At 39.2% G+C, this 27009-nt stretch overlaps 1 pseudogene; it reads right to left on the minus strand.

The window, feature by feature from the left end:
- Positions 1-3708: 3708 nt before the first annotated feature.
- On the minus strand, positions 3709-26862 carry LOC139457016 (uncharacterized; annotated as a pseudogene).
- Positions 26863-27009: the final 147 nt, after the last annotated feature.

Raw genomic sequence — 27009 nt, forward strand, 5'->3', positions numbered from 1 at the left:
TCCCCTCTCGCCCCCCCCCCCCCCCCCCCACACACACACACACACACACACCACCACCACCACCAGTGAGTGATTTCATGAGCATCGATCAGCGCATTTGAGGTACGATGACACGCGTTAACAATGTCAGCGAACCTGATTCCGTTAGTCGACTCTTACAACAATCATGGGTTCTTTTCCTTCTCAAGATCTTCACAGGGGCGGTCGACTATTACAAAAATACAATGTAATTATACAGGCATAACACGTTCACTGGTCGTGTCACACTTACATGCATTTTGTCAGATAATACTTATATTTAGTCATACAAGATAAGCGAGGTTTTCCTTGTTCCTGTTACTATCATCATTGTTATGAATATAAACTTCACACCCACACGACATTCCCTTTAACTAACTGGATATGATTATTTTGCAATGTTGAAGCATCACGTAATTGTAAATCTGACTTTAAATTTGTTACTTCAGTTAAATCTTTCACTTACTAATTCGTTTCATTGTCTCTGCGCTTGGGAAATTAGAATATTTTAAAATTGTAAAGATACATGTCATTAGGAGCACAGTGATAATGCATTAACATATGGTATGCAAAGCACTGTGATGCTAATTCAGTGTAGCTAAGGATACACTGATATTTAGCTCCGAACTTTACTTGATATATTTTTTTGTGGAAATGAAATAATGTGTACATGCTATCATCTCGTTACAAGGTTCTTTCACCGCGCTGTTATAGGGATATAACTTAGGTCAGTCTATCCGAAAATAATTCGTAGTCTTGGTGTTGTTTATGGTTTCGAGTTCAATCAAAGGAGAACACAGGTCTTGACGATGGCCGACATATTATCGTCCATTTCTATTCTGTTCTATGGTTTGACTTATGTATGAATTGTCATAACCTGACGGAAGAACGGACTTGGGTGAAAACTTCAGCAATGATTTGTTCCATACAAACTTGAGATATGCTCTATTTTGCAAAGATTTATAACTGGATACATTTAACAACCTGTCTCCTATGACCCCGTGCAATCGATAATATAATCAAACCCAGAAAGGTCTAATTACCAGTAATTCCATGATACTATCCCTAATGTTCAAGAAATTTGCTTAATTAACCCCTTATCTAAAAGGAAAACTTACGTGATTGATAGAAAGGCTATCCTTGTTAACATATGTACTAAATATGAAGCTTCAGTATTAACTACGAATTCCTTTTCACAACAGTGTTCATGTGTATATGCGTCAATGTGAAGTTTGTTAACATAATGATTATGTTTGAATCAGTAGGATTAACGAACTCATAGCCTCCCTTCGCCCAAGTACAGATAACTTATGTTTATCATTGATCAATTATTTCCCTTTCACTGGCACAATACATGATCGTATGAAGAAAATGAGTTGTTGAGTGTGGCGCACTAGCAACATTCAATCTCGATGACAGTGGGGGACACTAGAAAATAGCTTAACAGATAGTTCCAACATGGGGTAAACCTCCTAACCACTTGGCTACCCTACAACATGTAAAAACCATTTTTCCTGTTTAAGCATCTCTGCACTTTGTGATTTGAGGCTCACACACATACATACACTCACACATACGCACACGCACGCACACACACCTACTGAGCGATCAATTTCCATAATCATAACACAAATCTTGCTTAAAAAATGTATTTGAAGTTGTCCAAGTTATAGCTAAGCTATATTCAACACGTGTGCAATATATTACATGTTTGCACTTGAACTCGTCGGCTTTTTCGACAATCACGAGACACTGGGGATGTCTTTCTGAACTGAATCCCAATGGGTTTGGTTGGTTGGTTTGTTGGTTTGTTGTTAAACGCCGCCTTCAGCAATATCCCAGCTATATGACGGCGGTCTCTAAATAATCGAGTCTGGACCAGACAATCCAGTGATTGATATCATGATCTTCGATCCGCGCAGTGGGGTTAAATGAAATGCTTCAACCAAGTCAGCGAGCCTGAACACCCGATCACGTTAGTTGCATCTCACGACAGGCATAGTCGCCTTTTAGGGCAAGCAAGGGTTGCTGAAGACGTTTTGTATTCTACCCCGGATCTTCACGCGTCTCAATGGATGTGGACGTGAAGCGAGTGATTGTGTATGGTTATATGACGCTTTTAGCAATAGACTGGCAATATCTCGGCGGGGAAAACAAGAAATGGGGAATAGAATCCAGGCCCCTGTGGTGACGAGCGAATGCTTTAACCAGGAGGCTACTCCACGCCGCATGGAAGACAGAAAGGTATGCAGTAATTTGTATCAATTTGTATTTTGTTGCAATCAAACAACAAATAATACATTTTATTTTTGTGGAAAAAACAAGAGTTTTATTAACCTGTGGCAAAGGGTATAACATAGAATGTGAATACATTATAAATTAGTAAACTAAATATATTTATATTTCATTGACTGGCACACTAGGGTAAGGAATTAACCAGCATCTGTACGAATTTCAACTTCTTTTGTTGCACAACAACAAAGAATACGGAGTTCCAAGAGGAGTTGGCCTTCATAGAGTTGTCACTCTGGTAACATAATGCAGCCACGTATTATAGATATAATTTTTACAATAACGCTGCCACAAGACAGACATTCTTTTCGTTCAAGAGATTAGTATTAGAAGGAGGGTCAACAATCATATTCATCACGATCCTATAACATGGATTGGTTATTTCAGAATGTTTACCATGACAAACAAATAATAAACCATGTATTCTGTCAAGGCCAGGCAAATTAACTGTTTTTGAATTCAAAATGTATCAAGACACGATGAACGAAAGGGGGGTATGGTATATTATTTGATTGAGCGAATGAGTGAGTTGGGTTTAACGCCGCTTTTACAAGTATTCCAGTTATATCACGGCGTGTCAGCTTGATGTGGGAGAAAAACCTGAAGTGATCCAGGTCTCAGACGTTTCCCACTCCGGTGAAACCCACAAGCAGGGGTATGGAGCAGGTTTCTGGCGTGCCCAGGGGACGCAATTCTGCACAGCGAATCGCGGCGCCTTAGACGGCCTGGCCACCCGTGCCCCCCATTGTTTAATATAAGGGTGGATCATAATAAGATGTAGCAGTATCACGAGGAGTATATGTGGTTTTATGCGCCCCGCGTTAGGTTTTATTCCACGAGGCGGATGAATAAAACCAAGTATACGCCGAGTGATACGCTCGTACAACGAACAATCTACCATTGGAAAATAATTAAAAACACCTTAAAAATTGATAGAAAACATCTGTTCAATTGAGCTGAGGTTAACTTGTGTTGTGTTACGTAACTTGCATTGACTCCTTAAACACGTGCAGCTTTTTGCTCCGTAGCAGTGTATAAGGGTTTTATTCTCCCTCTCAGAAATCAAAGTTTAGCCTGGTTGGTTTGTGGCGGGGTATAAGGGACAAGGGATATATTCACCAACTCAGCAATTTATTTCCCTCCCAGACAGGATACATAGTAGTTTATCAAGGTCACGTGAACCAATCAGATCTCATCATTCTGACATGGAGGTCAGATTAATAAACAACACTTGGTCCTTTGTGACAAATTATGTTGAATATTAGTTATAAATTATAATATGAAACTCATGTGATGGTTAAAATTGTGTGATCTTTTGCAATTTTGGGCATGTATTTCATACAATTTGTACAAGGTGAGACAAAGTAGACACCCGTTTCGTTGCAGAATGTCATCATTTCACATGTTGGCAATTTCTTCATATATTCTCAGATGTTCATAAATGTTCGTAGGCTGGACAGCATTTCTATCAAGAGCAAGATAGTTTCCCATCGCCTCAGGATGTAGGTAATCACCATCTGAAACAGATGTCAACAAGGCCTCTGATCATACATTGGGACAACGTTTGATTATGATTGATTCACTTGAATTAGAATATAGAATGGCCAAGACATGATAATGAGTATATTCTGTTTTTGAAATATATTATTGTAAAATAATGTAGATTCCAAACAAATAGTAGAAAAACAGTTTCATTTTAGTGTCACTCATGGGGAGTCTGGGTTAGAACTGGGCCCGAACGTCGTATATGTATATGCTTGTTGTAAGAGGCCTGGTCAGGCTCCGTTACGTGATTGTATGTCAGTTTGGTTGCCTATGATGTCATTCAATGGATTGTCTGCTCCACACTCGACTATTTATAGACGTGACATAGCTGGACTATTGCTATGTGTGGCGTTAAATAGTCAACAAAAATATACAAACAAATCATATCACAAGTGCAATAGAATTTAAAAACAACAACACATTATTAATAAATTGATGTAAATTAAAAGAGAAACTCATACTTTGATCCACGATGGATACAAATTGCAAATCGATAATGCACTCATATCACTATTGACCTCCATGTTTGCCATAAACGTATTTACTAAAACTGTTATTGAGTTTAGGGTTAAAAAAAGGCAATAAATACGAGAAAGAATAAGAAATATTCGAGACACTTATAGTAAAACAATAGTGTAGTTGCTGTATAAAACGACTTCGATGACAGCGGGCAAGAGAAAGACCATGTGCAGCAAGCCGGCAACTGAAGGCAGTGACATGTAAGATTGAACGTACTTCGATCACCCATACAGTGGGCTACAATACGAAACAAGACATGTGAAGTTGCAGGTTCGATTGAAGTAATATGAATTTGAAGTGAAACAAATCGTGACTTTTAACGAGTCAAATAAATATCAACGCTAGTTACTTATTAAAACATATGATTTATTGATCTTTGCTGAGGTAACACTACTTTTGTGAGACGTTCAATGGCAGACAAAATCCGTGAAATCCTTCATTCCTACAGAATGCCAACGGTCCTACAGAATGTCCGTAGTATTATGATGGCAAGACCAGACATCCTAATGGAATGCCGGGGATTTCAATGATTTTTTTATGAGATTAATAGAAAAATGAAGGCCCCGTAAAGACAATAGGATGATGTCACTCGAGTTATAAAATAGCCAAAAAGACAACTGTGTACACTTTGTTTTCGGACCAATACTACAATGCTATATGACGAACATTGTCTAACATGAATAACAACGCATACATGTACATATATACATACATTTGGGGGGTTTCGCAATGTAAATGTCTGATTTTAAAATGACACGCCGATGCAAGACAACACGTTCTTTTTTAGCCTGAAATCGCTAAGGTTACAACTAGGTTGATAAACTTGATATTCTCAGAAGAGGATTTTGTGTCTAAGTTTGTATTTTCAGCATCAGAAGGCCCACAGGCAGTATTGACATTGTTAGTATGATAACCCTACATGAAATTGGAATGTGAAACTTATGGCAAGTAAAGGCGTCAACCTACCCATCACACCTGTCTCTGTGGATGTCCCTGTTGTGACTGTGCTGTTATAGGATTCCAGGCTGTCACCTACTGTAGTAGGGATGCACACAGGATTAATACGCAATCCGGGTTCTTGTTGATCATTATCAGAAGCAGATCCTCCCGAGCCGACTACAACATTGTCCTCAGCCTGGTGTACAGTATGGTCAGAAGAGGGATATCCGGCTGCGACCCTCCGTTTACCCTGTCACACAGTTACATCTACGTTATCATATGTATGTGTGTCTTCTGATTTTGTCACCTGTTTTATCCAACGACAAAACAAAAGAAAAGAAATAGCCCATGTACCGGCGAGCTAGTGACTTCTCCACGTCGACATATATGTAATATATATATATACAACTGTATATAGGGTATTGTTGTCCTGAACATGTATATTTTTTCAATGCGGCCACCATTCAATCTTACATTGCACATTGTTATATTTCCAAACACTGTAAACATACCTTGAGACATACTAAAAAGATAAAACTTGGAAAAACTGATCATCAAGGTTGAAATTATAATGTCAGATGTTCTGAAAGTGAAACACAACACTAGTCTCTGAGAAAATGGCATCACAAGTCAGTATCTCGTGTGTCCACCATGTGCATTGATGACTGCCGTGCAACGTCGATACATGGAATGGATGAGGCGGTTGATGAAGGTCATAGGCACTTGAGCCCACACTCTGGGGAACGGTTAACACAGTTCAGTTGTAGTTGTCGGCCTTGGTCGGACGTTCTGATGCCATTCTGCTGGAGGAAGTCTCTCGTTGCTCTCGCAGTGTGGGCACGAGCGTTATAATGCTGAAACTCGGTCTTGCGGTGATGTGCCAAATGAGGTATGGCGTGTGGACTCAAGACTTGATCAATGTACCGAACTGCACATTATTGGGACACCATTGCCTCTCCCTGTACCGATGTTCTGGGAGACAACAGGGCCGGCCCTCTGTGCAAGACCAACCTCACCCCACACTATGATTCTCGGACGTCCCCACGTCTCTCTAGAACACAAGCATCCAAATTACGTTCCCCATGACATTGCCAGACACTCTCTCTGCCATCTGCTGTTGAGATACAATGACGGCTCTCGTCTGAGAAGACGACTCTTCTCTACTGCTTCTGGTTCCAACGCTGGTGCTGTGATGCCCACTGAAGACGGTCCCGGCGATGACGTGGTGTCAGAATGGGTCCTCAGTGTGGCCTGTGACAGTGGAGGTGTCTGCTCGTCAATCGTCGACGCACGGTGTCAGCACTAATGTGTCGCTGGTGTGTCTCCATGGTCTGTCGAGGAGCTTCCGCAGCAGTAACAAAGCGATCTTGAGGATGCTGTCTCACAATCTGACAAACCTGACGTCGGGTGGTGACCCTTGGCCTTCCACTACGTGGTCGGTCATCTGTAGTGTTGGTGGTCTGGTACAGTTACTGGAGCCTGTATATGGTCCTCATGTGGACAAATGCATTGGCTCCCTGCCGAGCGGTTAGTCCAGCTTGCAATCGCCCAAGGTCTTCGTGGCGCTGATTTCTTGTCAATCTTGGCATGTGGTAGCAGTTCAATAACGAATGAGTGTTATCCGATCTGGGTGGATTTTTTTAGGGCAAGAAATGGGGGAACGCATATACATTTCAATTTTCAACTCACGTTCATCAGGTTACCATTACCATTGCCGTTGCCATGGTGCGTTTGGGCGATCGGTTTTATTGTTATCTGCATTTTTTTATCATCAAATTTCATTTTTCTGGACAAGGTATTGTTAAATTCTAGAAACTTGAGCAAAATTACCCACATATTTAAATGACAACTTTTCATGCAACTTTTCATGCAATGTTACTTAGTGTGACGTTTCTTTTGCGGTTCAGTATATTTAACGGATAATAGAACAGTATTCACAGATAAACTACTTATTTCAGAATAAATGACACAGTTTAACTTATGTTGCAATGATCAGAAACGAAAGGATGTTTGTCATGAATAGCATACCCAGGTCATAATTGTAACTTATTAAAGGAATACCTTGATCAGTAAGACATAATCTTTTGTCGGAATAAGTTGACAGACTTCAGATTGATGCTTTGTTGAATTTCTTCAAGACATCAAATCGCCTGTCTCTGTACCTTATACAAGGTGGTACATTCGAATCCATCAGACGCAAATTGTTCCATGAATGACTAGAAAATTAACGGTCTCTTGATGTGGTTCCGCACATGTTACTGGAAAATCAGTTTGAATACACACGAAACTTGAAACAGAAATTTCAGAAAACAGCAGAAAATATGATCAGGTTATTCAAATATTCGTCAAATATAAAACAACTTATCAGATTGCTGTGTCATCATTATGCACTGTCATGTCTTTCGTTTTGTTAATAGAGGCATAGAGCTCATTGATTCGACTTGTATTATCTTCGGGAATAATGTGCTGTACGACTACACCGAGGTCATTCATAGGATTGTCTGTGGATGTTGCCGCTAACGATATCGCGTGTGATTCATCCTTCGTTAGCGAACTTGATATGTTTTCAGCTTTGTTGACGAAGTCCCCTGTACATGCATAACCTGCTGCATCTATTACAGTTATGTTCTTTGATCAACTTGGAGCATCATTCAGCTCCACGGTAGCATAAGCTGAACTTCCGGGTGCCCCTACAGTTGTGTACGGAGGGGAAGAAGGCTCAAGTGATGCCCGTGGTTTTATTCGAGTTACCTGTTTTCTTTTCACGAGAAACACGATGATGATGACGACGATGATGAGAAACACTATCGCACCAACAACGCAGGCAATAACAATTGGAATGAAGGCTGTGGCTAGTCCTTCTCTTTTGGGGACAGCAGCTGATTTGGTTCCTGCAACGTCATAGGGCGTTTAAGTCATAGTTAGATACACCTCCTCAAATAACAATACATAAGTTGCATTTGCATATGCAGGAATTGTGGCATTCGTCCACCTTATGCAGGTTGCGTGTTTTGTAGGGATTGAACTGTCATTTCTATAATATAAACACAACGAATATATACACAACATGCGAGTACACGCACAACAGTAGTGCTTACCGGAACACCGAAGTAGACATTTACAATATTCATATGCAACAATGTACCCTCCGTGTTTTGAATGATATATCCCTATCACAACACTATTGATATTTTCACATGAATTGAAATCAAACTGCCTCAGTGAAGATCCGGTTTCGAATTGTTCTTTGTACTCTTTTTGTGAGAGCCCACTGGTCAGGCTGGCTCACTTGGTGGGTGCATGCCATCTTTTTTCCAATTGTGTAGATCGATGTTGGACAGTTGGGTCCATATACAATTTTTTTTACAAACTGTCGCGATATAACTGGAATGCTGCTTGGTGCGGCGTTAAATAATAAACAAACAAACATAATCTCATCCCATACGTAAAAGTTATTAAGAAACACTGTGTGCTCTGGAGAGACACGGGCATAGTGATTACTGGACAACCGACCAACAGGCAAATAAATACCACTAAATATTAATACATAGTTTATCCAGTATGTATTCAGTCTAAAACATTGGAAGACGTTTACCACTTCAGACAAACCAGTTGATACAGTGTTTGTCAGACAATTGGTATTCGGACATTAGTGTATATATGTGTATGCACATTTGTAATAGAAAAACAGAAGTGGAGTAACAATACTGGCAATAAAACGACAAAACCCTTTCCATAATCAAATTAAATATAATACAAGTTCAAAGAACGATTCCGATTATGTCATAAACATGTGTTTATGAATCACAAATAAATCGTGGTGATACCAGGTGCTCGTGAGTCATAATCATAAAACATCTGGACGTAATAGCCACTCATATCTCAGCCCCCTCAACAATCAAGAAATACTTACTCTCAAGGAGTTTCGTTATGCCATCACAGGTCAGATTCCAGTGTTTCTGTTGACAGTTGAATATCAGCCTTACACCACCCAGGTGTGTTTTGGTCACAGTAAAGGTTTGTGTTGCACGATCAATGCCAGCCCCGGCACCACTGACATTCAGTAATTGTTGGACGTTCCCTGTCTGTAGAGTGAAGTTGGATGCTACAGGACAGTTGTAGCCAATAATGTCCACTGAGAGAGGCAGCTCTTCATACAGGGAAAGCTTGCCAGTGTCCTTGTCACTTGATATGCTGCAGGTTGGAGTCTCTGAAGCAGATGTAGCTTCCTGTCAAGTAGTCGAGAGATAAATAAAAGAAATGAAAACGTTGTAATATTTTATTTTTGAGCTACATAAATTGTATTGGTGTGCTTTGAGGACTATTTCACAATAGTTGTTTTTTATAAGAAGATATTGACTTTGATTAACAAGACACACGTCTTGAAATAAACTGATTTCATAGTATATTATAAACAAATGGAAATGAGGACTGCAATGTTAACATGTTATATAATTGGCGTCATCAATTCATTGCATTGCACAAAAACTGTAAGTGTGGTGTTGACCTGTACCAATTTAAGCCTACTAATCAGGTTCTTTGCTTCTTTGAGATAACGTAAAAGTCTCACTGAGTTCAGTCACACCATCACAGGTTAGATTCCATTGACTGTTATGACAGCTGAATACCAGTCTTACAATCCCCAGGTGGGAGTCCGTCACATTCAGGGTTACTGAATAATTGTTGTTTGAAACACTTGCTACAGAGCCAGCTTCCATCAGCAGTGTTGTCACATTCGCGGTCTGGAGTGAGGAGGTGAGGGCTGCGGAACAGTAGTAGTCTTGCATGTCCACTGTTAGTGTCAGCACCTGATACTGGGCAAGTACATCAGTGTCCTCCTTACTGGTGATGCTGCATGTTGGTGTCTCTGAAACATTACATACCACCTTAAAATGGTAACATAATTTGAATATATCGAAGATGGTTGGAATATTGTATTGGCATATCTTCAAAACATATTATATAATGAAACATTGCTATTGATATATGGAGATGATCAGATGATGAAATTGCTGAATTATCACCTTGGTGTGTGTATATGATTTGTGAATACATTGCATTATGAAATCATTTTAAAAGCAAATACCTCCACTAAGATATTTTGTTTGTGTTTTAATACGGCATTCTGCAATATTCTAGCTATATAACGGCAGTCAGTAAATAATCGTGTTGGGACCAGGCAGTCCAGTGATTGAAATCATGAGCATGAACCATTCAATTGGAATACACTGTAATTAACCAAGTCAAAGAGCCTGACCACCAGATCCATCTATTCGCCATTTAAAGGCATAAGCTACTGGGAACCTATATTCTTACACGGAATCCACACGGATGACCTCTACTAAGCATCAATATGTATATAAACATCAACACTGGTCGACCTCTTATACCCCAAAGAAACGGTAACATAATTGGCGTAATGATGTTGTGTCTGAAGGACCGATTGTGCTCCACCACTGCAGCGTCCATGTAACATTCACCTGTGCGTCGATAAACAGGTATCTGGGTATCTTTTTACAGCAAATTGAAACGGACTCATCCGAAAAGAGTACTTTTGACAACCTGTGATACTTCCATTACAGATGATGTCCCATTGTAGCCTAGAACTGTTGATACCGATAAACGTGTACCTGTTGTCTGATGTCAGCTGGCAGATAATGAAATGTCTGTGGGGTGTCTGTTCCGTGGGTTGTCACCACGCAGCTACTGGTCATTCTGTCTTGTGGAGGTTTTGGGGAGACCTGATGGAGGACGATCACTCACGTGTTGTGTCTGTTGGAACCGAATCCAAAGAACCGACTGTAGTGTTGTTGTCGGGCGCAATCTATAACCATGTTTTGCAAGATGAACTGTACGTGCTGCATGCTTCTCTCCTGGTAAAATGAATTTTACCAATTCCCCATTTGCTTTGATTACGCAATGGCAAATAATCATGCGAAATTTCCTCAAAGACATCAATATTTTCAGTCTGTGTTCAACAGTGTTAGATACAAAATTATGTGTTTGAATTTGTTGTTTTACAGAGGCTTGTTCTGTCAAAACCATTAACTATTATTGTGCTATTGCCGATTCGGTTTTACTTACTATTCGTCTTTGTTTTTTAAGTGTATACAATTTCCACACATTTTTGACCGAATTTCTTCGTGAAGAACGTTCCGAATGCTGCCACTGATGATAGAGGATGGTATGTATCATTTCGTTTAAGTTTATTTGGAAGGATCATCCTAAAATCGGATGTCCACGAATAAGCCGTAATACGTTGATAAATTATTGATATTGCTCTGGCGTATCACCTGACGTACTAACCGTGGCGAAACGTACGAAGAGACAAGTGCAAATTTAGACAGTAGGTCACTCCAGCAACAAACATATATGTTAGCAACACTGGTACACGGGTCATGTACACCTTATGCTACATAACTATTATGCATGCACGGATTACATTTCCTTCACATTGATAAATGCAATGTTACGTTTTTATTAAGGAAACGTTTCATTTTTCATTCCATCATACTTGGTGTCAACAACGATATAATGTCATACAGCGGAAAACATATCGAAGTTGACAGAAGTAGAAATACCTGAGGAGCATAAATATTATTGTGTTTTCTTCATTTAGGCAGATTAATTGTCACTCTGTTAATATACCCACCATGTGTCACTGTAGTTTTATATAATATTACACTGCATTGTATCAGTATGCTGCTCATGCTGCCAAATGAATTTACAGTTTATCTACTGTTTCATGCATAACACATCGGCATATGTCTGAACAAATATGCATGGTGTTGTTGTAGATGGACACACCAAACTCACCATTAAGCTGCGTGTGGTTCAACAATCTGTTGCTTAGGATTTGATATAGGTGTATTATAGTGATAAGCGAGTCGGTTTATAAGCGGATATGGGCCACGAACGCCGAATTAGAATATCAGATAGTCCCGTGAAAGTCGAAAACCTATGCTGCTGCTGGTGCGACAAACGCCAAATCGATGGATCAGCCATGAATGCAGAGAAACGAAAATGAATTCCGCTTTATGATATAAGCATTAGTAGAAATACGCTTATAAACGAGTTTCTCAGAAAGAGTACAAATACACAAAAAACAAAAAAACAAACTACGAAGATACAGTTAATTTAAACAGGTCACGAGATTATCAGCCAACAGGCAATGAGTCTACTCACAGTATGGATGTGTAAAGTAGATCAAAACGAGACATTGTTTTGAGTATGTACATTTATTATCTTAAACATTTTAACTCAACTAGTTATCAGACTAGATACTTATGGTATTAAAGGAACATTATTAAACTGGTTTGAAAATTTATCGATTGATAGAAAACGAAATGGTAACTACTTTAGCACCAGGTAGTCTCTGCAAAATATTCCTAAGGCCTTCAAACAATGTGGAATACTGTATCTGAAGAAAATATATATTAATTGGCTCATGTTCGATTTTCGAAATGCATTATCATGCAGTCATAATTACAAACATGTCATTAACACAACTGTTGGAACCAGATTCTGTCCAATTATCCACCGTCGCCTCAGAATCGGGTGCAGCGACCTGAACGGACGTACATGCGACAGATTTATAACTGACAGTCCAAGTTTTTCTTGTGGTCACGACTATGAAGACGCCATTATGATCTAATCAGAAGCAATTTATTATATATTATAAAAGGATATGCTATTACTACAGTACTCCACCCGTGCGAAGGAGTCTCATCTGAATTAAATCACGTCCATACTTCCACAACAAATTCTAGTTGATTTAAACTTGATCAATACTCTTAACACTCACATATAATATGTATATATGTATCTTGTAATAAATATTATGTATTATCCCATCATTCTATCAAACCCTGACACTGATGATTATGCTTCAGTTGATCACTGACAACCAAAGTATATTTTGTTGTGGTTTTGTGTGAAACATGGGTCCATCACTATGATCCTGAGACTAAAGTTCAGTCGATGCAATGGAAGCAAGTGGCGTCACCATCCCCAAAGACGGCATGTGTCCAACCCTCTGCAGGCAAGGTCATGCTCGAGGTGTTTTTGGACCAGCACGGAGTAGTGATGATGGATTTGTTGGCAAAGGGTACCACAATTACATGAGCTTATTATGCTTCACTGCTGCGGAAATTGCGGGACGCTATCAAGCTCAAGAGGTGTGGCATGCTGACCAAAGGTCTCCTGCAAGACAATGCTCCAGTACACAACTCTCATGTTGCCCAGAAAGAAACGCGGTCCTGTGGCTATGAAATCCTTCCACATCCTCCTTATTCTCCTGACATTACACCATCTGACTTCCACCTCTTTCCAACCATCAAGTCATTTTTGAGGGGAAAACGTTTCACAGATGATGAAACACTGATATCTTAAGTCAAGTCCTGGTTTGAGACGCAAAATGAGGGCTTCTACAAGCGAGGTCTCCATAGTTGCAAAAAACGATGGGAGAAGTTTTTTTCATTGCAGTGAACATAACCCTTGATAACCAGTGAACATGTCCTCCATTTATATTTGCATCATAACAGTTAGACTATACACTTATTTTATAGCTGAGCATGGACATATTGTCACATGTGTGGATAGGTTATCTGATTCAGAAATAGCATCACATCACTGTTGAACGAGACTAATAAGGTGAGCACCAGGCAGGGTAACAACAGGTAGCATGTTTTTAAGGGGATCTTTCGTTCGTCAAGGAGAATATGTAAACACTACAACACAGAGGTGGTAATATGACGATATAGCGATACACATAGTAGTATATTGTTTATATAACGTATGAGCCATATATGTTAACTTTTGATGAGTGTGAATGACTAGTAATAATCACCACACTTGCACATAAGATTATCATCAGTGCCTCTTTCGAATTGATGAACGTAGCCAAATCTGATTTGATTTTATTGTTATTAAGTTATTGACGAGACTCTATTTATCTTGAAATTGATTGGGCATACCACAGCGTAAGTAGAATCATTATATATTCACACACATGTCTATGAAACCACTGCCCATACACTGGAATAGGGTGAGGTTTTTAATTTAAAACTTCAAATTGAAGGAAAATTATCAGACGACACAGATTCCATTGGGCGTAAACGGCAAAAGAGGTATGACAGTGATATGAATGGATCAGTGAAAATCAGTGATGGCACCAGGTTTGACATCGCGTTCTACCTTGTACCATGGAAGGTCCCCATAGCGATTTTCTTTTATATTTTAACAGTTATTTGGAACAATTGCTTAAAGTGTACTGATTGGCATTGGGTTAAATTCACTGGGAAGGAAAGTGATCAGGCAATCAGTATAAATATAAACAATGTAACTGAATATTAGGATGTTGTATAACCTACTGTATTTATCTAGTTTTTGTAATAAATACAACATCAAAAATAAAACCAATTGTATTAGGTTATTATTCAGTGAATATAAGAGCATTATCCAGAATCCATAGATGGTCTACCTACTTGCGACCAGAAGATTACAAGAAGCACTTTCACTCGTTGCGCCATCTTCACATGTCCATGTGCCTGCATGCGGTTGTTCTACATTCAGTATCCTCAGATCAGTGTGAGTTGCGTTGATGATTTTTGCATTGAACCCTTTCACTATTGTGCAGCCAGAAAATGATGTTTCGCATACTGGGGCCTTCAGGTTCTCAGGTCCTGCATAGATATGATTGGTAAAGGGTTCGGACGTCAAGCAGGTCAACTGTGCAGAAACACCAAGGTAGGAGATGTCAGGACAGAGGAGCCGAACTGTGCCTGTAGAGAACAGAGAGAAATATCAGAAAATTCATACTGTCCATGTGTGTTTATGGTTTACTGTCATGGCGCATATACAAGTTAATCAAATTGGGCTTTTTTCCTTTCACATCAGACATGTTTCCATGTACTTACTGTTTGACATCTGTCATAATCTAGTATTGATAATAGATTGCACACAAATAAGGTCCACTAATCAGTATTTAATGAACAATTGGTTTTACAACTTCATAACTTACAGTTTGATAGATGCATTAACCATGCGATGATTAGAATGTAGATGTCAGATACCAACATCAGCTGCAAAAACGATTTATAACATTATAATTACCCATTGTTTATGTGACACAATTCATATTTTTATGGCTGAACTCCATGTTAGTTACATCTAAATAATATACAAAAATGTCTGGAAACGTCTATACTCCCGACTTCATAACAATGAACTAATTGAAGTGGTTTATTCTCAGTCCATAAACGTTATCATGTACCACTTTTCGGACACCCAGTGATCTAAATGATCATGTGATAAAAATAAAAGAATAATGTATCTGTATTTTCTCCCTGTTGGCCTGCTATTCTACATATTATATGAAACCAAATGTAGTTCCTTTATGTGTATGTCGAATTATCATTACCAGATATTTTATCTGAGTTGAGAATGCGCCCCTCCTCACTGATATGTTTCTCTATTATGCATCGGAATTACTGCTCGTATTGTAATTTTAAAACATGTGAATTTAGCCAACAAGTTTAACTTTAGGTAAATCGATAACCTGATGTTGTTCAATAACAGCCAATTCCCTTCCACTGATTTACGCACCTGAACTAGAAATAAAAGGGACAGTGAAACAGCCTTGTTCAAATCTGTCCATTAAGATTCAGTTTGACGAAAACTATTCACAATATTTTATGATTATAGTCAATTCCCCATTTATGTCAAGGCATATTCACCTTTTCCTGAACATCTGGTATCATCCCTAATCGATAGAGTTTGTAGCAGAGATGTTTTTTCTTATGGAAATGTTAAACACAAAATCGATAAATCGGCTATTTTCTTGAGTATAGTTATCACCTTTTCGTAGATTACTGTTTTGGTCGTAATTTGTGTCATTTGGTTTGAGACAAACATATGGTTATGTCAAAGGAATGGAAATACTAAGACATCGAATGTCCTGAAACATATCCATTTAAAATGTCTCCCCATCCTAAACCTACAACTGATTAGACCTTACCCTGTGTAGTAACGGGTAGAGGCAACATGACATACTCAACATGCATTTCATATTTCAAGAAATTGTTCTGTCATTGCAATAGTATTCTCGATTCGGTGTTGTACTCGAGGCACGTTGGAACTGAATGTCCTAGTCACATAAGAACTGTTACCACATTATGCCACATTTATGCGTATATAGAATATGTTTCTAACATTGTATATATAACTGCATTTGCTGTCATATATTTATGCACTCAAGCCCGGATGTAGCAGGGATGAACTCTGCCATGCTACATTTTGTACATGTGTGTCATACTTGGAGCGGAATGTCTGAAGATCTCACCATTCCTTAAAATAATGGAGCAGAGGCCCAGCAGTGGCCGAGGCCCATTATTTTAAAGAAATGGAGAGTTACGACGACATTCCACTACCTGAAACACATCCCTGTTTTTACACTTTAACAAAACATTCTCCTGTGGAAAATATTTCAAGAATAAACCAGAATTCTTTATAGATTTTTTTATTTCACACCATGCTGTCTTGTGTCGTTGTAGCTGAGGTCGACAAATAGACGTCCAGACATCAAACGATGCGGGTTCGAAATCTGCTGGCGACATATATGTTCCTACAGAATTTGAAATCCTTCCCTTGTCAAAATAATACAAACAATAGTTCAGTCTGTTGCAAGTATAAATTAATTGAAAAATTGGTATTATATATAACTTTTAAACTACTCACCATTACTGAAAAATAATGGATCTTTTAGACAATAGAATGACGAAACAGGTGTGTTTTAATGAACATTTCAATCCTTTTTTCAGGGTTTAATGATTGGGCAGACGACAACTTTTTACACATTTAAGTTGTAATAAGTTCATTATAGGTTTAAGGGTATTACATAACAAGTTTTACACATGAACATCAAACACACTTAAAATGTTCAACTTGTTTATAGTATTCGTTTTACCAGTTTGTACAAGACGTCACATATATTTGTGACGAGATGTATTTCCGAAGCGATTAGGTGCTAATTATGTGAATGATCTTTTGGACTACCAATAATAGGTGATTATTTCTGTGTCTCGATAGATACTGAAGTACATTCATAGATTGCTGTAGAATGTTGAAGAATGTCACTGTCAGTCAAGGCACGGATCGAGTCAATAGGTTTGGGTGTTCATTTTTTCATGTTGTTAATATGGATGGGTCGCAGCGAGGATAATCGACCACGGGCATGCAGTCAAACACTTTGATCTTTTAATATATGCAAACATCCTGAATTCAAAGTTAACGTGTCTAAATGATTAGAAACTCCCCTGGTAAGATTGCGTGCTTGGGAATGTGGTATTAGTGCGTCAGTGTTTTCGTCATTTAAAAACGGAGGAAAGTCAAAACGTATCGACCAGAGCCGAATACTCTACTCCTAACGAATGTAGAGACTCATAACTATTTGTGTCGACATTTCCTCATATGCGTTTATGACTTGTCCATATTCAAACGTATTCTCTGGTATTAAGGTGTCATTCGCAGTTGACAGACTTTTTCCTATACAGAAGTACAGACACATATAGCATTTAATACACCCACCTTCATGGCTGTAAAGAACTGATGATGATATCCAATACGGTTATGGGTTACAAAGTAACATATCCAAACACTCCTGTCTGTTTTGTCACGTTCCAGACATCCGCCGTAGTGTGTGCACCCTTCAACACATTTACCCAGCACTGGTGCAGCAATACAGCGGCATTTCAAGCGTGTACCAAAAGGGAGATAACTCCATCGATTTCGTCACTGTTCTTTCATCAATTTGTTTACTGATTTAAGAAACAAAGTTTGCTCTATGGTGTATTGTAAAAACGTATATTTTTGCCCTGAACTAGTATTGTAAAATCACGAGGACGTGGGGGCAAACTTTATTACTTTTCTAAGATCTATCGCCCATCGTTAAGCGGCCATAACGGACGTAACAATGGAACCGGTTCACACTATTAGTTAAGAGAGTTTGATGTCTGGCACAATGCAAATCTAAATATAAATGTTGTCAGATATTTGTCAAAAGCGACGTGCAAGATTATACCAAGAGAATGGTTCCCAAGGTATTGATTTGTTCGAGGCGTGTATACTGCAAAAGCACCATGTCAGTACCAGCGAATTTGTGATCAATGTAACTCACGAAAACGTACAGCCTCCATGGTCTAGTGGGTAAACCGTCTGCCTGGAGAGCTATAAGACAGAGGTTCGATCCCCGGAGGCGTCATACCAAAAAACGTTAAAACGTGAAAAAACGTTGATGGGACTGTTGGTACACTGTGTCTGAGTGGTGTATCTGAGTGGGCTAGGAAAATAAAGCGGCATTATTCCGCACAGTCACTCACTCACTCCCAATCTCACACCTGTACATGCAAAAGCTAGATGTAATATTGGTGTGTTATGTACATTTCACATATGACAACGAGTTGTGTCATTAGCTCGAAATCGATTGAGAATAACTGAAAAACTGTTCCAATTCTCTGTTTTTGAACCCACCTTTGAAAGTGACAGAAGATACTGAGCAGCTAGTCACCACGTGGATAATAGGTGGTTCAGTAGTAGTGCGCAGGTTTCAGACCCTTAGACCTGTCAGCGACCGTACATCTGGGTTCGATCCCATGCTTGGAAACTTCATCAAAGTGAAAATTGTCTACGAACTGCTTATCCGGTAACATTAACCTGAGAGTCCTATGTGTTAATTAATTACTGCCTAAGTCAATGATAATGAAATGGTGCTGACACACAAAGGATCATGATAGGACGAATGTTGGATTCGAACCCATCATCAGCATATGTATGCATAGTTCCATTATCTTGATAAGAATTACAAGATCTAAAAACGTAAAATCGTAGAAACGCGTTAAGTAGTTCCGTTGTATATAAAACTAGGGGGCACGGGTAGCTCAGACGTCTAAGGCGCCATGGTATAATGGTAACTTTGTTAAAAACGGCGTTAAACCCAACTCACAAACTCAATTCAATTGCGTAGGTGAATTCTCATGATTTCAATCACTGGATTGTCTGGTCCAGACTCGATTATTTACAGACCGCCGTCTTATAGCAGAACTATTTGCTATTCACCATGGTTATATTGAAATAAGGTATCGTGTTCAACTTGCCTATATTCAGATGAGGTATTGCATTCATTATGGTTATATTGAGATGATTTATTGCATTCAGCTTGGTTATAATGAGATGAGGTGTTGTATTAAACATGGTTATATTGAGATGAAGTGTTGTATCCAGCATGCTTGTATTGAGATGAGGTATTGTTTTCAACATGGTTATATTGAGATGGGGTGTTGTATCCAATATGGTTATATTGAGATGATGTGTTTTATTAAACATTGTTATATTGAGATGAGGTATTGTATTCAACATGGTTATATTGAGATGAGGTGTTGTATTCAACATGTTTTTTTTTAGATGAGGTATTGTATCCAACATGGTTATAATGAGATGAGATATTGTATCCAACATGGTTATAATGAGATGAGGTATTGTATCCAGCATGCTTATTTTTAGATGAGGTATTGTTTTTTTTAACATGGTTATATTGAGATGAGATATTGTATCCAACATGGTTATAATGAGATGAGGTATTGTATCCAGAATGCTTATATTGAGATGAGGTATTGTATCCAACATGGTTATATTGAGATGAGATATTGTATCCAACATAGTTATAATGAGATGAGGTATTGTATTCAACATGGTTATATTGAGATGAGATATTGTATCCAACATGGTTATAATGAGATGAGGTATTGTATTCAACATGGTTATATTGAGATGAGATATTGTATCCAACATGGTTATAATGAGATGAGGTATTGTATCCAACATGGTTACATTGCGATGAGGTGTTGCATTCAACATGGTTATATTTAAATGAAGTGTTATATGGCTATATTGAGATGAGGTATTGTGTTCAACATGACATTCAGCATGGCTCTATTGAGATACTTTTTTGTTTTTAATATGGTTATTTTGAGATGAGGTGTTGTGTTCAGAACAAACCAGTGTAAAATAAAAGAACATCAACCTCATTAATTGATAAGTTATTTTACTAACATTCCCGAAACGCTTTTAGGTGGAATCCGTGATTGGCCCTGATTATGTGTCTAGGTTTTTCAAGGCGGATAATTGCATGGTGATACAACGGGGAACATATTTCTATTCAAATATCCTTTTAATCAAACCCGATAACTAGCTTATACATGTATAGGGGTAACATTGGGATTAACATTTAAGAGCATTGCACTAAAACTCTGTGTGTGTGTGTATGTGTATGTGTATGTGTGTGTGTGTGTGCGTGCGGACATGTGTGCGTCCGTGCGTGCACGTGTATGTATATGTGTGTGTGTACTGCACGCAGTATTAATATATGAAAAATAGAGATGCGAGGCCTAAACCAAGAGCTAGTTTGGTTGACTATATCTTTGCCTCAAGTAGCATGTTCACATAATGTTTTGATCTGGTTGTTGACGCTTTATTCTTCGCCACTTAAAATAGATTCACGAAATATCGCGATTATGAACTAACGAAGATAGCTGCAAGCGATAAGGAATCTTACTTACAGTAATAACAACAAAATCCAATTTAAGAAGCGCAAACCAAGACGAAAATGTGGAGATTGCATCCATAAACCACCTTTACATCAACGGCAATTTTTTTTAAAATATAACTATAACCTTTGTAGCAATTTGGTTTTGAAGGTCTGGTATTGTAAATGTGTGACTTTTTTAGTTGTTAAAGCAGGAGTGACAATTAAAACTATAATTACTAAGAATGTTTTACCTTATTCACCTAGAACCACACACCCTCCAATCTTGCTGAATGTGAGAGGCACGGGTCCTAAATAATTGAGGTTCATATGCTTTCCGAAACATCAAAAGATATGCTTAAAGCCTTGAAGCTTTGCTTTTAATTGAGCTATAATTTTCTATTAAGAGTTTCAGTTTAAAAGTGGCAGTAACAGACGCCCAATCGCTTTGGTGATGCACCAACCAAACATGATCACGATGACTGTCATTTGGTGTTTAATGAATGGTTGGGTTAGTATCTATACAAGAGTTGATGACGTATTCACTCCGAAAGGTAAATCAATTGATTCCAATTGTCCTCCGTCAGCTGTATTGTACCAACATGTCAGAAGACCTGCATTTCATGCTGGCTAAGTCATACTAAAAGCTTCTGAGATGTGGTTGCTAGTCTGAGAGGAGGTGCAGAGCAAGGTGGGTGTTGTGGCACATTTTATTGGTTCACCACTTTTCAAATGTGGTGAAATAGTAATCACATTTAATTGTCCCTAACCACTCAAAGCCATCAGATATTCACTGCATATTGTCTACCAGAGTGTCATTCATCAATGGAGAATATATTGGATTTGGCGGCCATATTGGATTCTTCCTTGGCCCCAAATCTGAAGATATTTGGAAAGTCATTATTTACAACTGTGCCAAGTTTCTTGTTTTTATCACAAAGTGCATGCTTGACCCTTTATCTGTCACAAAACGACTACACTTATACTTAATTACCAGAAGGGGCATAATCAAAACAGGAAGTACTAATAACTAAGCTACAAAGTAAGCTACATTCACATCACTTTATCCTTTGATATTCTGACATAGTCAGCCCCTATTTCCCGAAATCCCGAGTGAAATAATCAAATAAAAAATACTCATTACTTTGTTAGACAAGACAATTAAGTTTAAAAAATCAAATTAAGTATGGAAGTCTTTTCCGAAACATGAAGTGACATAATCCAAACTAATTAGTGTGCCAAAAACGATTGGCTTGAAACTGAGATAGAACCATAGGACTTTCAAATTTAATGTACATTGTGGTATAATGTGTTTTTAGTGTTGCAAGCATGGGACTTTAAAGTTTAGAATAAGAATGTGTTTTCCTAAACCGCAAATGACATAATCCAAAAGCTGGATCTACTAATTATTTGAGATAAAACTATGTGACTTTGTGATTTAAGATTATTATTAAGTATGTATGGTTTGTCCAAAACCAGACTCTCTGAGTGAGGTAAAATGATGAAGAACATTGGTTCACTGCTGTCGTTTCGTATGAATCAAAGGTGAGACCGTGCGAATGGGTCTCTTATACAAGCCAGGTCTCTAATACACGCCGAGTCAAGGGCCCTCGCGAAATTAATAGACGGCGTAGCGTCAAGGAGAGGAAATACGGTAGTTTGATATCGGATGTTTGGGGCGTTCTAGGCCGCAACCCTGACTGCTTCGATGATGACATTAGAAGATTTAACGAAGGCATATCTTTTGCATACAAATGAAATGTTTATGCAACTGTTAGAGAAATGTTCGATGGTGACCAGAATAGGAACAATTTAAGCTATTTCCTCATTGAAACAACCGACAATGAAAGTAAAATATAACATTGTAAAAATTGTTTGAAAAACCTTTATTCATGACAACATGTTGTTTACAAACCTTTTTCTGATCGATATTCGTTGCCATCTCCGTCAACCACCACCGTTTAGCAGGAGGCGATTTGAAAGTCCATCAGAAAATACTCCCCTTTCGAAAGTCCACGAAAACAATGTCCCAAAAGAAGTGACAGCTTATAAAACTTGATGAAATTCATTTCAGAACACGTACAATTAAGAAAATCATACACGATCCACAATTTCTGCGAAACAAATGTAATGTCTAAGTTCTGTCACTACTTGGCTTTGGATCCGTGAAATCTTGAAATGTATATGTCACACCATGCAGATTCCTCGTTTCAAAATATCCGGCTAATCTGCAGCCTAAACAGCGGCTGTTCAGTAATACTTAGTCAAATTGGTAATCACATTGGTAGCCACATTGGGTTATCCCATTTTAGTTTGATTTCGTTAATGCTTTTGGGCACGTCAATTGATTCTGTGAGAGTGTCCCCGACAACAACCCTTTTTATTATAATAATATGTCTCTTCTTCAGCTCCCTGGCAATATCTTGAGCTGTTAGGATCTCATTAAGATCTTGGGAGAGGATAAGGACTACTTTTTCGTTTTGTGATCATATATTCTGTTGAGATGTATTTTTTCTTTGTTTTTAGACCCGGAGAATATGACCTGAAAACGGTCGGGGACATTTATTGTGGTTTGACTTTAAGTCATGTTTTTGTGTGTTTTTTTTTAAACTTTTTCTTCCAATGAGCATAGTGAAGAAATTCCCTTCATTTGGGTCTGGCTAACCCTTTCGGGAACCTGACTGGTTCTTTTAAGAGTTGGGCGGACACTCAACAATTGTAATTTCTGAACATAAATCGGCTTTCTCAATCTCTGAGTTCATATGTGTTAGTCCCCGGGGCCCTCGGTGCAATTTAAGCTGGTGAGCGAACAAACCGGTGGTATTGGCGCGGAGGGAGGGGGGTGTACGGACCGGGACCTGTGAGACAACTGATTTTGTAATAACACAAAGTTTTGTTCCTATATAACGATCAGTTGTATTACAGCCACATTGTGGTAATTATGAGAAAAGTGTTTGAAGGTAGAGGTGGGGAAATCTTTAGTGTAAAGTGAGGAGTAGGGGAATCGTTAGTGCAATAGAAGGAGTGGGGAAATTGTTAAGGTAGAGGTAGGATTTTAATCTTTATTGTAAAGAGAGGGTTGGTAAGATATATATATATATATATATCTGTATAATTCATTGTATATCTCGACTTTTACAGATGCACAAACATGTTATCATCCACTAAATCACTATAGATACTAAAGGCGGAAACGTTATGTGTGCTCCGTTTTGAGGGGCTACTGAGTATATACCTGTGTTCTGGATTTGAAGCCGATGACGTCAGTTCAATATGTGAAATTTGAAAGGTATTTCGGCATTTAAACGATATAAGGAAAATAGGTAGCTTTTCACCGATGCACACGACAAGCATTGTAATAAGACTATCTGTGGTTTTCACTGTTGGAAGGAATGTTGGACAGCTGTTCGAGATTACACACTTTCGTCTGATGATTTTGATTTCCAACTGTCTGTTAATAATACTATTCAAAATTAGCTGAACAATATATGTTCATAAAGCAGATTGCATCTGACTTTTATAGTTAGACTCGTGGAACACTAAACAAAAGCAATTGAAATAGTGCATGGGGAGGAAGCATATAACGTATAGATTTTATCACATTGACAACATAACATAATAGAAGGCAATGGGCTCCTGAAAGGCAGTCTCATATTTCAACTCGCCTCAGATATGGGTTTACAAAAGTATGTTAACAGGGAAATAATTTTACTGTGAAAGAAACACTTGTTCCAGTGATATTTATATGATAGTTATGAGGAAAGCGTTAGATATCAATTATTAAAATCATAATAACAATATTGGATATCATCTAACAACAACTGGACATCAGAACTATTTAGTGAGTGAGTGAAGGAGTATGGTTTTACGCCGCTTTTGGCAATATTCCAGCAATATCACGGCGGGGGTCACCAGAAATGGGCTTCACACATTGTACCCATGTCGGGAATCGAACCCGGGTCTTCGGCGTGACGAGCGAACGCTTTAACCACTAGGCTACCCGACCGCTCCCTGAACTATTTAATATTTATTGATATCATACAATAACATTGCTCCCGTTAAAGGAAACACTTGTCAGTATTACTACGAATAGAGTTTTGGTTTCAGAGAGGTAAATATTCATTGTTTAATTGTGTATTAAGTGGCCTGGTTAAAAACTGGGGTAAATTTGTGCAGGAATGCCTGTTTCACAAGTTCACAACCCGTGTCCTGTTATCTTACCAGTTGGTATTGATTTTCACTCAGATAAGTATGGAATACTGTAAGGGACATTCTCGCGTTCTCGCATTCTCGCGATCTCGACCTTTGGAAACGAGGTAAATATGCCAAAAACACGAGAATGCGAGATCGCGAGAACGCGAGATTTGGCCAAAATCTCGCGTTCTCGCGATCTCGCATTCTCGTGTTTTGGGTACATAGCCATTTTTGTCAAAAGTCGACAACGCGAGAATGCGACATTTGAACATGATGCAAAATCTCGCAATCTCGCAATCTCGACTTGTCAAATTAGGCCACAAAAACACGAAATCGCGAGAACGCGAGAATGCGACATCTCATTTTCTCGCGATCTCGCGTTCTCGTGTTCTCGCGTTTTAGACGCTGTCCGTGCGCATGCGTAATATCATAAGGTCAAGGCCCATGCGCACGTTAGTAATCCTTTGGTCATGCCTCTTTCATGCTCTTGATTCTCCAAGTAGCATTTCGCAAACTTATGACTTGAGCTTGGAAATGCTATGTAATTTACATACACAAAGTCTGAGTCATCTCCCGTTGTTACAGTTTCCTATGTACTTTATAATAAAACCCTCAACATGCTCAATATATTTTACAAAAGAAATTGTGTGCGTGAATGTCCAATGATGGTGAAAACATTAACTATCACCGTCAGTGAGTGAGTGAGTAATATTGCTTAAAGCCGCATCAGCAGTATTGCAGATATTCGCGGCTACACTGTGAGTTACAGAAATAATCACAAGCCAGTGAGTTTCTCAATGAGGCAATTTTATACACTACTAGAATATTCATTAAAAGAAAATTCTCACAGACCAAAATGTAGCATTCGGATAAAATGATATTGTGGGCTTCACACATTGTACCCATGTCGGGAATCGAACCCGGGTCTTCGGCGTGACGAGCGAACGCTTCAACCTCTAGGCTACCCGACCGCCCCACCGCTGTTCAGAGGCAGAGAGCCATATGTATGCTGGAGCGACACAGAGAGCGGTTGCCATTAACATGAACTGATCCAGACTGGTCGCACGTCTCCGACAGACTGGCAGAACCGCAGACAGACCACGGAGTGGCAGACCAAAGGTCACGACCCCGCAGGATGACCGCTTTTTACGGGTACTTCATCCGAGGAACAGATTTCTTACTGTGACGTCATCAGCTGCCAACAGCTTAGGACATCCGGTCAGCAGACAAACAGTGACCAGACGACTACGACATTATGGTCTCCGGGCTTATCGCCCTTTCAAGGGCATGACCTTGACCCGTCAACATCGACGTGCCAGATTTACGTGGTGCAGGCAATTGGCGGCGAATGCTGTTAAGTGACGAGAGCAGGTTCCAACTCTTCAAACCTGATGGGCGGACGCGAGTTTATCGACGACGTGGTGAACGTAGGGCTCCTTGTTGTGTCCAGGAGGTTGAACCTTACGGGGGCGGAAGTGTGATGGTCTGGGGCGGCGTTTGCGGGGACGAGAAGACGGAACTTCTCATCATCGAAGGCAATCTGACAGCACAACGCTACATTGACAATATCGTACGGCCAGTGGTTCTTCCTTTCATCCAGCGTCAACAACGGACGGTGTTCCAACAAGATAACGCCACACCCCATAAAGCCCGTATTACTAGAGACTTCCTCAACGCCAACAGCGTGACTGTCCTGCCGTGGCCAGCTCGATCACCAGATCTGTCACCCACAGATCATCTCGGACCAGCTGGGGCGTCGTCTTCGGAAACGTCAACATCCTCCCTTCACGAGACAAGCGTTGATCGTTGCCCTCCGTGAGGAATGGAATCAGATACCTGCGGTCGATGTGAGGACGCTTGTCTACTCAGTTCGACGCCGCATTCGAAGATGCATTGTCGCTCATGGAGGTCATATCCCGTTTTGT

The sequence above is a fragment of the Haliotis cracherodii genome, unplaced genomic scaffold (genome assembly GCF_022045235.1).
Source record: "Haliotis cracherodii isolate W230 unplaced genomic scaffold, xgHalCrac1.p SCAF_12, whole genome shotgun sequence".
Taxonomy (NCBI): Eukaryota; Metazoa; Mollusca; class Gastropoda; order Lepetellida; family Haliotidae; genus Haliotis; species Haliotis cracherodii.